The sequence below is a fragment of the Terrapene carolina genome, unplaced genomic scaffold (assembly GCF_002925995.2).
Source record: "Terrapene carolina triunguis isolate 2854851 unplaced genomic scaffold, T_m_triunguis-2.0 Scaffold97, whole genome shotgun sequence".
NCBI lineage: Eukaryota > Metazoa > Chordata > Testudines > Emydidae > Terrapene > Terrapene triunguis.
The window spans coordinates 14851500-14863907 of NW_020664448.1; positions in this window are offsets into that span (position 1 = coordinate 14851500).

Consider the following 12408-nt stretch of genomic DNA (forward strand, 5'->3'; position numbering starts at 1 on the left):
CTACTCAGAAAATAAATTCATATCTTTATCAGAATTTCTTAGACTTCCAAGATGCTTGAGGGTCTTACTTACACGATGCATATGTTCTATTTTTGACAAAGGGTCAGATTCTCATTTACACCAATGCTCCTTTAAGGGCCTTAAAGTGGGTGTCAACGCCATTTATACTGCCAAGACCCTCTAAAGTGGCCTTAGCATAAAGGAGAATCTGGCAATCATGTTTTTTTTTTAATTATTGTTAACATTTTGCCTCCAGTTTATGAGCTTCTGAGGTAAAAAAAACTAGCACTCCTGCTCTGGCTCCTTTACACTGGGTAAAAGGGCCTAAAAGTCCCATATAAAGGTCGGGGAGGATTCGCCTGGCACAAGCACTGCAGGAGACAGCAATAGGGCTGCCCTTCCAAGAGTCCTTTCTCAAGGCAAGGTTTGGAAGACAGGAGCAGCCCATGGTCAAGAAGACACAAAGGTGGTTTAGAGACCCCCAGCTCCACCTGGGCTGCACCTCTCAGAGGCACAGCACAGAATCTCACCCTGAGCATGTTTCTTAGAGTTGGTTAACTTTGGTCCTCAACAAACAGAATTCTAGCCTGTTATAAAGCCTTTGATATGTTACATGACAATTGTTGTTGTGCCTCAATACAAGTTGCAATGGAAAAGGCAGGTCTAGCAGGAATGGTGTATATATATTTGTGTGTAGCAAGTCATACTCCTGTTTGAAAATCATGCCATGATATTTAAACCCCACAACCCAGGAGTGACTCAAGGTGCGGTGGACCATTACTGTTGATTACTGCAATGCTTTCTTTAAACGGCTGGTGTCATTCATAATTAAGGAAAACAGTTATTTTAAACAAATAGAGGAAATCCATCTTTGTTAGATCAATATTACCATTTTAGCCTTTTTTTTTTTTAATTATTACATGAGTAATTATGGAAGTTAAAAGGTTCTAAAGGGGAGAGAGACTTCTTTAGATTCATGATGGTACATGCTCTATGGTATAGTTCTCTGCTTTTTTGCCAGTTTGCATCTCTGTCCTCTCAGTATACGTCAGTGATACAACAAGCCCTAGAAATTAACAGTATTCGCATTATTATCCATTGTCTTTAGCCTGTAGTCTGTAAACTTGACCTACAAAGTCACACATTAACAGAAGGGGCATTGATTTACCTATAGCCACATCTTATAGGGGAGGAACAGGAGGATGGGCGGGGAAAGAATAAAACAAAATTCATTTCTTTATGTAATAACAAAAAGCAATAATTACAAATACGTAGTATTATGCGAAGGCCATAACTTGTCGTTACCAGTGTTAAGGATGCACTTGAATTGTATTATGGGAATGAGATTGGGACCCTCAGTACTGTAATTATTCTTCCGTCATATGAATACCTGAATTGCTACTATTTAACAATTTTATGAGCCCATACTACTGCTTTTCAGGAAGTGACAAATGCATTTGGGAAATGGAAGCAGTTCTCTTTAAAGCACTGTATCAGAAAGATTGTCTTGTAAATTTTACCTGTTGCAAGCAGGCTGGTTTGTAAAAGATGTATGTTTTGGTGTTTAAAAAGAAGTTTATAAAAATAATGTATATAATGGTTTCAAATTACCAGGCTTTTGTAGATATTTGATGCCAATCAAGTCGCTTTAAATTTTGTTTGATATAATTAAAAGAAAGTCATCCAAGTTGGTTTAAACTTTTAAGGTAATGGCAAAAAAAAACAAAAAAAAAGTTTTAGATTTGAAAAAATGGTAATTTTTACTCATTTCAAATGTACTGTAACTTTCCTTTTGGTTCAGCTCTTTTCATTTAACTTTTTCTGTTTTTAAGAAGATGTTTTTTATTGACTTTTTTTAAATCGATGTGTTTTGCACAAAGACTTAGAGACATGATTTTTACGCCAAGTCAAGTAGCTGTTAAGATACGTCATTTCTTCATCGACAAAAAAACAACCTTATGCAAAGGAGAAGGTAATCGCTTCGAGTGGATCTCGACCCTCATCTGAAGATTAATTGTTCCTTCATAATTGCTGTTGGCAGTATTGTCTTGTGTTCTTTTGCTATAAAAAAGAAAAAAGTGTACAGGTTTGTAACTGCCAAAATTTGCTAAAGTTGATGGTTAAAACAAGTTTAAGTAAAAAAACAAAAAAAATCCTACTTGTGGTTACTATTTATTGACGTTTTCATTAGGACACATTTTGAAAAGAGGGATTCAGATGAGGCATATAAATTCTGCCAGCAGTCTAGGGAAAATTCACATTGCAATGTATAGTTCTCTCTCCTGTTCGTTGTCATCCAGAAAGCACTGCACTTTTCAGATTCTTCAAATCCGCCTCCTCCTTATAGCTCAGTAACAAAGCGAGACACTATTGTGCTAGGCACGGTGTACACAATTACTAAAACAAAGTCCCTGACACAAAGATCTTTCAGTCTACTCAGAGTTCTGTGTATAGGGGTTCATGACAGCAGAATTCAAGGGATTCCCCCACCCACAAGATTCATTTAACTCTAGACACATTTGCTCAGATCTTCTGACCCACCTGCTCCCAACGTGCTGAGAAGAAACACCAGCTCCAAGTAAGAAGGGAAACTGTTTCAGAGCCCTTCAAACACATTTTAATCCTGTTTACATAACACAACCATATCATTTTTTAAAAATGACTCCCATACAAAACTGTTTGGAGAATGGATTTAGACCGCTCACACCACCAAGTTGGAAGAGTGATGTTCATAGGACAGCATCACTTGAAACTAAACCACTGATCATAATTCAGATACTATTCCTTGGCCTCCTGGAAACATGAATTTAAAGTCGCATAGTGGGAAAACACAGCAAGATGCCAAGCAAAAGCGTCTATATCAGGGGTGGCCAACCTGTGGCTCCGGAGCCACATGCAGCTCTTCAGAAGTTAATATGCGGCTCCTTGTATAGGAACCGACTCCGGGGCTGGAGCTACAGGCGCCAACTTTCCAATGTGCCAGGGGGTGCTCACTGCTCAACCCCTGGCTCTGCCACAGGCCCTGCCCCCACTCCACCCCTTCCCGTCCCATCCCCTGAGCCTGCCATGCCATCGCTCCTCCCCCCCGCCAGCCTCCTGCATGCCACGAAACAGCTGATCGGGAGGTGCGGGGAGGGAGGTGGAGGCGCTGATTGGCAAGGCTGCTGGTGGGTGGGAGACACTGTGAGTGGGTGGTGGGAGCTGCTTGGGGGCTGCTGATGTGTTACAGTGGCTCTTTGGCAATGTACATTGATAAATTCTGGCTCCTTCTCAGGCTCAGGTTGGCCACCCCTGATCTATACCTTCCAAGGGGACAAAGCTTTTCTTAGACTTCAAGGCCCTCATTTGAACATGTTAATTTCTTTTCAGTCAACATCTCCTTTATTCTGTGCGTAGAAGGCTCCTCTTTCACTGCTTCCCCAAACAGATAAGTGTAAACAGATGTGGATGCTCTGGAATCCGACCACATGTGGGCAAGCTGCTGTCAGGACTAGGAGTCAAAAATTCAGCCATTGGAGGATCCATCTGCCTGTTTGGAGAGGTAGGAAGTGCAAGATCTTTGGGGAGACACTGGCAAACATCATTTTCAGGCAAAACAAATTACTTTCATCCCAGTTTAGAAGTGCTAATACAGAGAGTGCTTTTTAAAAATCACTCTTTAAGTAAAACTCTATTCCCCTTCCATGGCAAATAGTTCAGTGATTCTCCCCAGTTTTCTGGTATCAGCCCCCGGTTCTTTGTTCCCATGACGCTCTCAGAATGGGTGCCTTAGGACTTGGTAGCAATTTTATTCAAAATTACTAAGACATGTGGGACAATAAAACTATCGTTAAAAGTATGAGTAATGAGATGAGGTTAAAGAAGGGGAATTCTTTATTTTTTGCCAACAAGCAGCATGTGTGGTGATAAGTTTGTGATAAGCAGTGTTTCCAATATGTAAAAATAATAAAGCATTGAAAAAATGAATAGGTACAGAGGATGAAATACCAGCTTCATTGAAGTCAGTGGGAGTTTGCTATTGACTTCAATGGTGCTGGGTTTTCACTTATATATTCACAGTGGGATGTCCAGTCAAGCTGCATTTGCAAAACAGAATGGAAACATTTCGGCAAAAGAAGCCATCTATCTAACAAGGCAGTTCCGGCCCCCATGGCAGTAGTATCTGAGCATCTCACTGATAGAGACTGCACAGTCCTCTGTGTGGATCGAATGGTAGTGAAGAGATAGAGGCTTCAGGGTCATTAAACTTAAATGAGTGTCACAATTTTCAAATTGAAGACTTGCCACTCCTGGTAGCATCTTTTCCTGTTTCTCTCCCCCTCTCCCTCCCAGTTAAAAATAAATCACCACCGTAACTAGGACTGTCTCTGCAGTGCGGGAACAGTAATTTACCAACCCCCTGCCTGCTCTCTACCAGTAGTTAGATGCTGCAACAAAGAGAGACTTCCGAGCCCCAATTCCTCGCTTGTAAATAAGGGCTATGAACTGCAGGGAGCGGAATCCATGGGCCAGGAAGAGAGGACAGAACAGTCGAACAGCAGGTGGAGGAAACTGCTTCAGTTATGACTTGTTTCTTCAGTAGTTTAGCTCTCACCGGTGGTACTTTCTCCCTTGACATGACCAGGCCTCTCTCTCTGGCTTTCTGTTTCCCTGACGACACTTGTTGCCCCATACCTGCCAATATCAGCTTCTTTCATTTACCTGAGAGAATTTGATACTGGATTTTCGTTTCCAATATTTTAGGGCTTGCTTCTGCTCTCCCTTACACCAGTGTAAATTAGGAATGACTCCACTCAAAACAATGGAGGAACCGCTGTAAAGTCAATGGCAGGTGAGAATATGGCCCTGGGTTCTTCGGCGAGCAGAGAATTCTGTTGAGCCCAAAGCAGTGCAGAATTGTGTAGAACCAAATTCAGGTTTTCTCATCTCGTCATAGAACCAAATTCTCGTTTTCCCATATTGTTTGAACTCATAAATGTCATAAGCTTGCGTCCCAGGGCCAAATGTTGCTGTAAACAGGTGTAGCAGAGAATTTGGCCCTCAGTCTCGGTGTGATGATCAATTAGCTGGGCACACTGTGGGATGCCTTGTGTATTCCTCAGAAAGAAGCGAAAAAAGATGCACATTCAACACTTGTTTTTCCTTTGCAGGTCACCTTTCACAATATATTTTCTTTAAAAGAACCTAGAGAATTAAATGCATAGATAATTCTTAATACAATCACAGGGCAGTACAGTGTTAGTCTCCAAAACCAGGTGTGAAGATAATAACAGGTATGTTAATTCAGCCTCGTTACAAATATATAGGGTAAAATCCTGGCTCCATTGAAGCAAAACTCCCATTGACTTCAGTGGGGCCAAGGTTCCAACCATATTTTTTTTCTGTCCCTGTTTACCTGGTTAAATATGTAGTTAAATATGTTACTACTTGTGCACTGAAATTAATACCATAAATCCAACCTCATGCATTTGTAATTTTATTGGACACATTTAGTGCTATTGCATAGCAGCTTTACCAATGTAATAATTATAACAAATCTGTGATGCAGGTGAACTGTCATTGTTGAAGGACTAACTTCTGCTGTATTGGACTTCAGGGAACTCTAACTATGCAAATTTCATTGCAATATCGCAACTTATTGCATTTGATTATTAACTGAGAACAATTACTGTGCTTGGTGCTGTACAGAACAGAGCAGGAGGCACAGTCACTAGTCCATGGCGCTTGAAAGAAAGAGCTAAATTATAGCTGTTAGACCCAGAGCTGGACTGCGCTGGAAAGGTGAAGATCCCAAGCATAGGGCAGAGTGCGGGGGGAATTTACTCACTGGTTGCACTTACTGCATCGTTAAAAAGAATGCAGCTAGCTCTAGTACCTAGCACTGGATGCTAGGATGTCTAGTAAGTAGATAGCGACAAAGAGTCCTGTGGCACCTTATAGACTAACAGACGTATTGGAGCATAAGCTTTCGTGGATGACGAAGTGGGTATTCACCCACGAAAGCTTATGCTCCAATAAGTCTGTTAGTCTATAAGGTGCCACAGGACTCTTTGTTGCTTTTTACAGATCCAGACTAACACGGCTACCCCTCTGATAGTAAGTAGATGGGATCTAGAGATATGCAGTGCTAAGAGGCTCTCTGCATGCTGTAATGAGGGAGTCCCACCTGTATTGTTGCAGTGGCTTGCCGCTGTGGATCAAGTTGTTGAGATGTGCCTAATTTCAATCACACATGTAGTCCCACGGACCAGTCCCTATTCTAGGGGCCTGATGCACAAAGGAATTTTGGCTCCTAACAATGGACAAGGGCACCGACTGGCGTTTATGAAGGCGCTTCAATGAGTTAATCTAACTCTTGTTGAAGTCAAACATCCCGCTAGAGCCCAGATCTTCAAAGGTACCTTCCATTCATTTCAAAGCTCCAAAGTACCTTTGTGGATCTGGGCCTCCACATCCATCAGCATCTTTAGGCACCTAAGTAGCTTTGTAAATCTGGCCCCTTATCTTCAATGGGAGTGTGCACGGCCTACTGCTCCCAGAGGTTTGAGCCTGTCTCCCAGAAGTCAGTGTAAAGTTTTGACGTGGTTCCAATGTCAGCGAGTTCTTAAAGACCAAAAGTACGAAACCCCCCTGCAGATAACTGCAAGTCTTAATTCTGCATTATTTTTGATTAGAAAATAGGAAGCGCTCCCAGAGGTGCGGGTGCTGCTGCTGCTGCTCTCATCTCAATGGATCTTTCAGTGTTTCCATCATCTTATTATTTTTCTTACAATTCTCTCCTAACACCTGTATAAATTAGACCCGGCCCCTAGCACTGTTCATTATTCATCTCCTCTAAAGAGAGGTGTACAGTCTGACACAGTAGGTTTAGGAACAGCTTTGCTTGTCATATCGTTCACAACCAGCCACCATTCCTCCCGCGCTCTGGAGAGGAAGTCAGTTATGACACATGTTACGCTCCCAGAGCAGGGACCGTTTTAAAACTGGAGTTTTACTCAACTTCGTATCCAAACAAACACACACAGCGTAGCCCAGCCCAGCCCAGTCCTTGCAGAGCGCGCACTACTCTGCTGCTGCAACCACAGCTGTCCCCTTTAAACCCTCTCAGCAGCCCTTCAATCCTTAAAGGGCACAGGTAACTCTAACCCTGATCTGCCCTTCTGTGTGCTACTCACGTCTCTCCAGGGAGCAGCAAACCCCTTCCCTGTTCACCAGGATACTGATGCCAGTTATTCGTTAGGGCGATGGGAGGCTGGGCTCCTCCTTGCCTACTTGCAAACATCCTTTGTCTCCCCCCTGCAGCCAGAGTAGCCATCTGAGGAAGGAGGATGGTTTTACTCCTGCTTGTTCAGCCACACCGGGGAACAGCAATGCTGACAATCTAGCCCTTTGTCAGCAGCACCTCTGGTCAGCAGGGCATGTTCCTTTCAGCCAGGAGCCCAGTCTTTCCTCAGATGACATTCAAGGAACTGGGGGAGCTAGCGCTGCAGAATATAGACTGGAACAAGGTGTTTTAGGCATGATTTAGGGGGCTGTTGAACACAAGTTATTGCTATCTCAAAATTACTAAAAAGTATAGTCTGGGCTGGCAGGCAGTTGCTAATAACTGAGCCTCATTGTCTAAGCTTCAGGATCGCGATCCCGCTATTCGGCATGTGGGCTCTTCTCACACGTGAAGGAGTTTAATGACTCAGACAAGCAAAGAACTCACAGCTATTATTAACCTGCTATTTATTCAATAGCAAAAATAAATGACAACAAGCAACAAAGCCTCTCAGTAACCAAGCCAGCTCAGAGAAAACTGTGTCTGAGATTCCAGCCCTTGCCCCTTCCTGGAAAGAGGGACCCATGTGCTTCTGGGGGCAGTTGTTTTGTAGGCTTATGAGTTCACTGAACTTGGCGGGATGGACTCAGCTTGGGGGTTTGCTTGGTTTCAGTTCTGTACTGTTACCTTGTCCTTTCCCCTGTTGTTTGATTTATTCAGCTCAGGACTCAATGCCCTTGGAGGTCACTCAGTGACCCTACCACCACATAAATAGAACTAATAATGATTCAGCAACCAAGTTGGACTGTCCTCAGGCCGTAATTCAGGGTTGTGTAGTGTCTGAGGCTGTTTGTAGGATCTCGGCCTCAGTTGCTTTAGAAGTCGGAAGAGAACAAGGCAAGAGGCTGCAGGAAGAAAAAGGGTGTTCTTAGGGCTAAGGCACTTGAATGCCATGGAGGAGAACTCAGCGCTACTCCTGCCTCTGGCACAGGCTTCCCTTATTTTGCTCAGCAAGTCACCAAAATCTTGGCAGGTGGCCACTAATGAAATGTGTGTTCCTCATTTTCTGGGTGCCTAGTTCGAGACACGTGGGGCCCGAGGTGAAGAAGTGCTGAACGCTTGCAACTCCAGCTGATGCCAAGGGAAGCTGTGCATGCATAGTATTGCGGCTGTCTGGCCTGGAGGTGTAAAGCCAGTGTTGGGAGTCAGAACAGCCTTAGTTCCAATCTGGGCTCTGCCAGTGAGTCACTGTGTGGTTACAGTGAATTCTTGTTGTCTCAGTTTCCTCATATCTTAAATGAGGATAATACCCTATTATGTTGCAGTGTAAATGAATTCATTGTTTGTGAGACACCCAGACACCACAGTAATAAGTGTCCTGGAAAAGGTCATGAGGAAATGATTAATTATGTATGCGCTGCAGGCCTGGGAATGTGTGCAGCAAATAAGGCAGAAACCACTAATTAAATGATGAAGCTAAAGGTATTGAACAGCTGCCTCCTTCCTTGAACACCAGCTATCCTGTGCACTGAAGGAGTCTGGGGTCCTGTGTTAAAAACAGTATGTGATCATGTAATGAACGATTGTGGGGCAGAGGTTAAGGTTACATGGACAATCATAATTCTGCATTTCCTAACTTTTGAGTGTTTGACTTTGCAACCTAAAAAACAGTCCTTTTAACATTAATTTGGTTTGATTTTGTTTAACATAATAGCATATAGAACAGATATCCTTAAATTGTGGAGCACTTGTTGGTGGATCATGAAGTGTGTGCTGGTCACCTGGTACTGGTTCCTCCTCCTTGTCTCCATCTGCTAAATTTCATTCAAAGAAGCTAAAAATGCAATAAATAATTTCCTGATGTTACTTTCCCAAGTCAGCATTTGCTGTAGTTGCCACTGTCATGTAGCAGTTGGGGTGTCATGTGACCACAAATGAGAGGGGAGATATCATGGACTACCAGGAAATGGACTGTCCACAAGACAATCTACCTGTTAAGATTGTAGTCCACAATCTGATCATGTCTATACTTGGGGGGGGCGGGGAGGTGTGTTTTTATAACCAGGTAGCTAACACAGAAGAGTAGTGTTGATGGGGCAAGCTGTAGTTCTACCTCAATGTAATTGGTCAAGGTCAACCCTAGACTTCCCCCTGAATTTTACCTTAACAGCTACAATGAAGTAAAACTAAAACCTACCAAGTCTATACTAGAGGTGAAATCCTAGCCCGCTGTAGTCAACGGGAGTTTTGCCATTGACTTCAATCAGGCCAGGATTTCCCCCTAAGATTTTACAATGGACTAGTTGTTATGGAGCTATTTTTCCAAGTGTAGACATGTCATACGCAAAATGCTTGATAACCTCTGATATAAATTATTTGGTTCCATTTTGTGTTTGGAGCTGGTGTATCTAATCATTAAATTTTCACAGAAAAGTCATATCCATGATAGACAAGCCTAGCCTTTAGAAATGAATCCTCTGCAATTTAGAAAATAAGGCAATTTACAACATTTGCAGGGAGCAATAGCATATATAATTTCTAAACACTGATACATAAGAACAGAAGGCTTCCACATTTAAATAAAATACTCTGGACAAAACTTTTACCACCGGATATAATTCTGAACTGTTAAATTTTTATATTCCTATGCATTTATGGGTTGATTCCCACAAACTTCCACTTGCAGTTAAACTGAATGGCTCTTTTGTATATTTGTGCTGGATTAAAAAAAAAAGAAATCTTGGTTTGGACACATTCTATATTAAAGATATATTTATACATAGCCTATAAAGGGTTAATACATAATGAATAGATGTTTTAATAAACAATAAATTGTTATAGAGCCTAACAGGTCTACAGGTTGCTTATAACTATTTATAACACCTTCTATTGATGTGCTTATAACAGTCTACGTGGATCCCTACATTAAACAGAGGGTAAACTAATGGCTACAGAACTGTACAAGGTTAACCAATGGGTCTGCTATTGGTTACAGCATTATCAGTTGTGATCAGCATGCAAGCATTGCTGTGATCAAGAGAATAGAAATATGCTCATTTATTTCCTCCTGATGATTGCCCTTCCACCTACAACAGGCATATTAAAGGCAAGGCCTAATAGCTGTGCATTTAAAAATAGAGGGTATTTTTAAAAACAACCATTGATATCTTTTAGGACAAGCTGATACTTTCTGCAACCTATTTATATAGCAAGAGCTGCACTCAACCATCCTGCCATCAGTCCTACTGCCCATTGTTGTAATTGTTTCAGAGATGAACTGCTTTTGATCACTTGAAATGCCACTGACTACAAAAAGCACATACAGTCCTCCACTGGGTTTCACCTGAAAATCTCACAGTATTTATCATGGAATGGAGTCACAGTCAGTAGCTCAACTGCAGCGGACAACAGGGGAGTTAGAATCATAGAATATCAGGGTTGGAAGGGACCTCAGGAGGTCATCTAGTCCAACCCCCTGCTCAAAGCAGGACCAATCCCCAACTAAATCATCCCAGCCAGGGCTTTGTCAAGCCTGACCTTAAAAACCTCTAAGGAAGGAGATTCCACCACCTCCCTAGGTAACCCATTCCAGTGCTTCACCACCCTCCTAGTGAAAAAGTTTTTCCTAATATCCAACCTAAACCTACCCCACTGCAACTTGAGACCATTACTCCTTGTTCTGTCATCTGGTACCACTGAGAACAATCTAGATCCATCCTCTTTGGAGCCCCCTTTCAGATAGTTGAAAGCAGCTATCAAATCCCCCCTCGTTCTTCTCTTCTGCAGACTAAACAATCCCAGTTCCCTCAGCCTCTCCTCATAAATCATGTGTTCCAGCCCCCTAATCATTTTTGTTGCCCTCCACTGGACTCTCTCCAATCTTTCTACATCCTTCTTGTAGTGTGGGGCCCAAAACTGGACACAGGACACACAGTTAAAAGCGTATGTTGCTTTAACGGGATGTAGGTCAAATGCTGAGAGATGCTGAGCAGCTGCAACACCCACTGGAGGCACAGGTTCACTGGTCATTGATTTCAGTGGGAATTACAGGTGCTGAGAATTGTTGACCTATGGGCCAGACTTCTCTAAGGCCTGTTGCTTGCTTATGAGCTAAACTCCCAGAGTACTCCAGCAGACATACTAAGAAGGGGAAAATAGCTTGCCTGCAAATTACCCAAAAAAAGATCTGCCAAACTTTACAAGAATTGTTAAGCAAGGGTTATTATTTTTAGAAGTACTAAAAATTGTAATAGACGTTTTGGCTAGCAGAATTTAATATGTTACACCAGATACACAGATTTTTCAGATATACTGGAAATTTATGAATAAAAAATAATTTTGAACCTTGCTAAAACCCTCATTGGTAACACACTGGTAACAGCATCTCTCAACATTTGATCCATTTAGTCACTGAGATGGGCTGCACGCAGAAAAGGGATTAAAGGATGGTAAAATAATCCAGTCAATTTGGTTTTGTGGAAAATAGGTCTCGTCAAACAAACTGGATATTGTTTTTTGATGAGATCACAAATGTGGTTGATAATAGTAACTGTATTTACATAATAGACTTCTGTAAGACATTTACCTTAGTCCTTGTGAAGTGGGTTGACTCACCGCTGGCGCCTCCTTGTGGCCAGGCATGGCATAGCAGCTCCCTCCCCACTGGATGTCTCCTACTGACAGTTGCTCCATCTTTGTGGTGATGTGCCTCTTCCTGTGACTTGGCCCTCTGGCCAGGTCACTTTAAAGTCTCTCTCTTTCTAGGGTAGTCTATTAACAAAAATGCAAAGGGAACTAATACAAATAAACCGAGCTACTAAGAAGTAGAGGGGAATGATTCCCTCTCAGTGTGAATCAGTATCTGTCCTCCCTTCCCTCAGGAAGGGGGTCTTTGGGTAGCGGTCATCTGGGAAGCTCCAGCCAGGGCCGGCTCTAACTTTTTTGCCGCCCCAGGCAAAAAAGAAGAGCACCACCCCGCCGTAACCCCCACCCCCCCCCCAGCGCCATGCCACCGAAACAAAAAAAAACCCCTCGAGTGCCGCCCCACGAACAAAAACAAAAACACCGCGAGCGCCCCCCGCCACCCCAACATTGGCCGCCCCTTATAAGGTGCCGCCTCAAGCACGTGCTTGGTTGGCTGGTGC